Here is a 6860-nt window from a genome sequence, read left to right on the forward strand (position 1 = left end):
ATTATGTGCATTTTATATCAGCTGTTAGATATGGCCTAATATTTTGGGACACTGCAAAAGCAAACCACCTCGGTGTGTTCAAGCTGCAGAAGAAAAGGTATCGTCACAGCAATGTTGGGAACAAACAATAGACAGTCACGCAAACCATTATTCAATAGCCTTGACTTAATGATAATTCCTTATCTGTATATGCAATACTCCTCTTTGAGCTAAAAAACTCACAAAAACTCACAATTTTTTATGCTAAGTCCTTTACACATGCTTATGAAACTAGGAATCAACATCACAACATGCTTCCTGGTCACACACTTGACATATTTGAAAATATCCAATTTTATAGGGCTTTGAAGCTTAACAGTAAATTACAGCCCTTGTTCAAAGGCTACAGAAACAAACATTTGTTGACTTTTCTTATGTGATATAATGAAAGCTATGGATTAGGTAATCAGATGGATGAAAGCATTTCTTGATTTCCAAGAAGTGTTCCACTCATTTCCACACCAACACTTATCCATGAAAGTACGATCATATCAGGTATCAAACAAAGTGGGTCACAATTGAATAGTTCTTGGTAGGGACAATGTGGCATGCTATCTTCAGTGGAGTGTTATTGACGTGTGTACAAATGACTAAAGACATGCTCCAGGGAAGTGTGTTGTGAATTTTGCTGTTCATATATTACTGGCTTGGAAGAGAGTATAAAAGATACTCAAACTTTTTACTGATGGAGTAGTTAACTTTGAGGGTGTTTTCTTCCCTTCTTTAATCTCCAGTTCCATAGCATATATTCCAGACAAGCAGCTGGCAAGTGGTGTGCACAGTAGTTGTAAACAAGGCAGCCTCAATTATTCACCTGTTTGTTTTCCAGGCAGAAGTGAGCACTGCAGGAGGAATTTACTAAAAAATGAGTCATTCAAAACAAAATAGAGGCATGCTGACTTCTGGTATTGTTCTGATCCTTGCCATATGGCTCTGTGAGCAGTGGAACATTTTCGATCACCACACTACAGTCTTGACCTAGTACTGAGTGACCATCTCTCCCTGAACTGGAGAAGTGGCTAGGAGAATAGTGCTTCCATACTAATGAGAAACTTCCAGACAACATCAAGACTCTTTTTAATTCATTGGCAGCAACATTTAATGAAAAGTATGTCGAGAAACTTGTCCACAGGTACAACCAATGCATCAACTGTTATGGTGATTGCATCAAAAAGTAACCATAAATGTTTGTAGCTTACAATAATAAAATAATTGTTTAAGTACACTTTTTTTTGTTGATGGCTGTATGAGGATGAAACAAAATTACACTATGCTATTTGATATAAGCACCAAAATATATCAGGTGTGTTGCTGTGGTCTTTAGTCCAGAGAGTGGTTTGACACAGTTCTCCATGCTACTCTATCCTGTGCAAACTTCTATATCTCCAAGTAACTACTGCAACCTACATCCTTCTGAATCTGCTTTGTGTATTTATCTCTTGGTCTCCCTCTACGATTTTTCCCTCCCCACTGCCCTCCAATACTAAATTGGTGAACCCTAGATTCCTCAGAACATGTCCTACCAACCAATCCCTTCTTCTAGGCAAGTTGTGCCGCAAATTCCTATTCTCCAAGATTCTGTTCAGTACCTCCTCATTAGTTACATGATCTACCCATCAAATCTTCAGCATTATTCTGTAACACCACATTTCAAAAGCTATTATTCTCTTCCCGCCTAAACTAGTTATCATTCATATTTTACTTCCATATGTGGCTACACTCCATATAAATATTTTCAGAAACGACTTTCGGACACTGAAATCTATACTCGATGTTAACAAATTTCTCTTCTTCAGAAACACTTTCCTTGCTATTTCCAGTCTACATTTTATATTCTCTCTCCTTTGACCATCATCTGTTATTTTGCTCCCAAAATACTACTTTAAGTGTCTCATTCTCTAAACTAATTCCCTCAGCATCGCTTGATTTAATTTGACTACATTCAATTATCCTCATTTTGCTTTTGTTGATGTTCATGTTATATCCTCCTTTCAAGGCACTGTCCATTCTGTTCAACTGCTCTTCCAGGTTCTTTGATGTCTCTGACAGAATTACAATGTCGTCGGCAAACCTCAAAGTTTCTATTTCTTCTCCATGGAAAATACCTACTCTAAATTTTTCTGTTGTTTCCTTTACTGCTTGCTCAATATAGAGATTGAGTAACATCATGGATAGGCTACAACCCTGTCTTACTTCCTTCCCAACCACTGCTTCCCTTTCATGCCCCTTGACTCTTACAAATGCCATCTGGTTTCTGTACAAATTGTAAATAGCCTTTTGTTCCCTGTATTTTACCCCTGCCACCTTCAGAATTTGAAAGAGAGTGTTCCAGTCAACATTGTCAAAAGCTCCCTCTAAGACTACAAATGCTAGAAACGTAGGTTTGCCTTTCCTTAATCTACCTTCTAAGGTAAGTCATAGGGTACTGTATTAACTCATGTGTTCCAACATTTCTACTGAATCCAAACTGATTCTCCCTGAGGTCAGCTTCTACCAGTTCTTGCATTAGCCTGTAAAGAATTTGTGTCAGTATTTTGCAGCCATCACTTATTAAACTGATAGTTCGGTAATTTTCACATCTGTCAACACCTGATTTCTTTGAGATTGGAATTATTACATTCTTCTTGAAATCTGAGGGTATTTCGCCTGTCTCATACATCTTGCTCACGAAATGGTAGAGTTTTGTCAGGGCTGGCTATCCCAAGGCTATCAGTGGTTCTAATGGAATGTTGTCTACACCTGGGGCCTTGTTTCGACTTAGGTCGTTCAGTGTTCTTTCAAATTCTTGACACAGAATCATATCTCCCATTTCATCTTTATCTACATCCTCTTCCATTTCAATAACATTGCCCTCAAGTACATTGCCCTTGTATAGACCCTCTATATACCCCTTCCACCTTTCTGTTTTCCTTTCTTTGCTTAGAACTGGTTTGCATCTGAGCTCTTGATATTTATACTGGTGGTTCTCTTTTCTCCAAAGGTCTCTTTAATTTTCCTATAGACAGTATTTATCTTACCCCTACTGATATATGCCTCTACATCCTTACATTTGTCCTCTAGCCATCCTTGCTAAGCCACTTTGCACTTCCTGTCAATCTCACTTTTGAAATGGCTACGAAGTATTTTGTGGCATATTTCTTGAATAAAAATCTCTCGGTGTACATGCCGCGTCAATTCAGGATAAAACTCCAAGCTTTCGACCACTACCTCCATGGTTGTCGTCAACGCTAAAACTGACTGTCGTGAACTAGTGAGGCTCCCAATTTTATATGCAAAGGACGGCTTCTGATTAGCTGGAATATGTCATAGCAACAGCGATATGGCGCGTAGTGAAGTGGTGCCCTCTACTTCCATAGATGTAGTTTCTATCCCACGTTGCTTGCAGCACCATACCTTGAATCAGGAGCTAAAGTGCAGGAAGTTTTTCTCTGTGATTTTTCTTTATCCAGAGCACTCTTCCAAGTGTTGCTAAGTGCATAGCCGTTGTCTCTGTTAAAGTTATTATCGCTAAGTCTAATTTCGACTGCTTCCCGGATCACAGAGTCCCAGTAACTCGATGCGTGGGCTATTACTCTGGTTTCTTCAAATAAAATCTTATGCTTGTTAAGCAGGCTATGTTCAGCCACCGCTGATTTTTCCAAATACCTGTATTTCAGGTGGCGCTGGTGCACATCGAATTATTGGGACTCTGTGATCGGGGAAGCAGCCGAAATTAAACTTAGCGATAATAACTTTGACAGAGACAATGGCTATGCACTTAGCAACACTTGGAAGAGTGCACTGGATAAAGATAAATTGCAGAGAAAAACTTCCCGCACTTTAGCTCCTGATTCAAGATATGGCACTGCAAGCAACGGGGGATAGAAACTACATCTATGGAAGTAGAGGGCACCACTTCACTACGCGCCATATCGCTGTTGCTATGACGTATTCCAGCCAATCAGAAGCCATCCTTTGCATATAAAAGTGGGAGCCTCGCTAGTTCACGACAGTCAGTTTTAGCCCTGACGACGACCATGGAGGTAGTGGTCGAAAGCTTGGAGTTTTATCCTGAATTGACGCGGCATGTCCACTGAGAGATTTTTATTCACTTTTGAGATGTTTGTATACCTTTCTGCCTACTTCATTTATTGTATTTGTATATTTTCTCCTTTCATCAATTAAGTTCAATATCTCTTCTGTTACCCAAGGATTTCTGCTAGCCCTTGTCTTTTTACCTACTTGATCCTCTGCTGCCTTTACAATTCCATCCCTCAAAGCTACCCATTCTTCTTCTACTGTATTTATTTACCCTTTTCTTGTCAATCATTCCCTAATGCTCTCTCTCAAACTTTCTGCAACCTCTGGTTCTTTCAGTTTATCCAGATCCCATCTCCTTAAATTCCAACCTTTTCACAGTTTCTTCAGTTTTAATCTACAGTTCACAATCAATAGATTGTGATCTATTGCCACTGAAAATGTCTTACAATTTAAAACATATACTAACAAAGAGATAGAGGGGCTGGCCAGTACTTAGCTCAGTACAGCCGATAGATACACAAAACAAAACAGAAAATTTACATTCCTGGCTTTCGGAACTTTGTTCCTTCATCAGGGAGGAGAGGGGGGAAAAAAGGGAAGAAGGGAAAGTGAATTCAGTTACTCACAACCCAGGTTATGAAGCAACAGGGAAAGATAAACAGGTAAGATATCTTTGGCTTCCCCCTGACAACCATGCCTCCATCCTCGCTAACCTCCCCTCTCTCTTCCCTGATGAAGGAACAAAGTTCCAAAAGCTAGGAATGTAAATTTTCTGTTCTGTTTTGTGTATCTATCGGCTGCACTGAGCTGAGGTAAGTACTGGCCAGCCCCTCTATCTCTTTGTTAGTATTTGTTTCACATGTTTATATGAGATTTTCCATTAATCATTTACAATTTAAAACCTGGTTCCTAAATCTCTGTCTTACAATTACATAATCTATCTGAAACGTTCCAGTGTCTCCGGGTTCCTTCCAAAGATACAACCTTCTTTCATGATTTTTAAACCAAGTGTTAGCTATGATGAAGTCACACTCTGTGCAAAATTCTACCAGGGGCTTCCTCTTTCATTCCTTAGCCCCATTCCATATTCATCTACAACTTTTCCTTCTCTTCCTTTTCCTGCTATCGAATTCCATTCCCCCATGACTGTTAAATTTTTGTCTCCCTTCACTATCTGAATAATTTCTTTTATCTCATCATACATTTCTTCAATCTCTTCATCGTCTGCGGAGCTAGTAAGCACATAAACTTGTACTACTGTGGTAGGTGTGGGCTTCTTGTCTATCTTGGCTACAATAATGCATTCACTACACTGTTTGTAGCAGTTTACCTGGACTCCTATTTTTTTTATTCATTACTAAACCAACTTTGCATTATCCCTATTCCCTATTTGATTTTTTATTTATAACCCTGTATTCACCTGACCAGAATTCTCCTTCCTCCTGCCACCGAACTTCACTAGTTCTCACTATATTTAACTTTAATGTATCCATTACCCTTTTTAAATTTTCTAACCTACCTACCCAGTTAAGGTTTCACTTCAGTAATTCCCACTATATCTAACTCTAATGTATCCATTTCCCTTTTTAAATTTTCTAATCTACCTACCCAGTTAAGGGATTAGACATTCCACGCTCCATTCTGTAGAATGCCAGTTTTTCTTTCTCCTGATAATGATGTCCTCCTGAGTAGTTCCCGCTTGGAGATCCAGATGAGGGACTATTTTACCTCCAGAATATTTTACACAAGAGGATGTCATCATCATTTAACCACGCAGTAAATCTGCATACCCCCGGGAAAAATTATGGCATTAGTTTCCCCTTTCTTTCAGCTGTTCACAGTACCAGCATAGCAAGTCCATTTTGGTTAATGTTACAAGGCCAGATCTGTCAATAATCCAGACTGTTGCCCCTGCAACTACTGAAAAGGCTGCTGCCCCTCTTCAGGAACCAAATGTTTATCTGGCCTCTCAGCAGATACCCCTCTGTTGTGGTTGCATCTATGGTACAGCTATTTGTATCACTTAGGCAAGCAAGCGACCCCACCACTGGCAAGGCCCATGGTATATTTTGATAAAATTACAATGTCAGTCAGAGACTGGCAGCTTGCAGATACATAAAATTCTCTCCTTCATATATAGTGAAGGAACGTAGTCTCCTATGACTATAATATCAGTGAGTGGTAATTGGAATCAGATAACTGCTGCAAATGCCTGGTGTAACAATTTGTGGGGATATAGAGTGGAATGTTTGCATAAGCTCAGTTGTAGGTAAAGCAGTTTACAAAGGAGATTGGTTGCAATTCACTTGTGTGATCCAGCTAAGAATATTACTTAAGTATGTGGGATCCATTGTAAACAGGACTAGCAGTAGATACTGATATACAATGAAGGGCAGTGCAAATGGTCACTGATCTGTTTGACTCATGGCTGAGCATCATGAGTATGCTGAAAAACCTGAACTGGAAGATGCTGGAAGGCGGATGTGAAGTATCCTGCAAAAATCTACTTATGAAGTTTCAAGAACCAGTATTGAGTGAAGAATCTAGAAATAGACTACAGCTTCCCTATGCACCATAACTTTATGGACTATTAATGCAAGATCAGTCTAATTACAGCATGTAGAGAACTACTTAAGCAACCTCATTTTCCTACCCTATATTGAATGAAACAACTACTCACTTTCATATATTGCAGTATTTAGTTAATTCTTTCATAAGAATCTCTGCACATATGAGGAGGTTTACACAGAATAACAGCTGGATTTCACTTTTGTTTCATTATATTTGCACCACTGCAATAT

This window comes from Schistocerca serialis, chromosome 4 (genome assembly GCF_023864345.2).
Source record: "Schistocerca serialis cubense isolate TAMUIC-IGC-003099 chromosome 4, iqSchSeri2.2, whole genome shotgun sequence".
In the NCBI taxonomy this organism is placed as follows: domain Eukaryota; kingdom Metazoa; phylum Arthropoda; class Insecta; order Orthoptera; family Acrididae; genus Schistocerca; species Schistocerca serialis.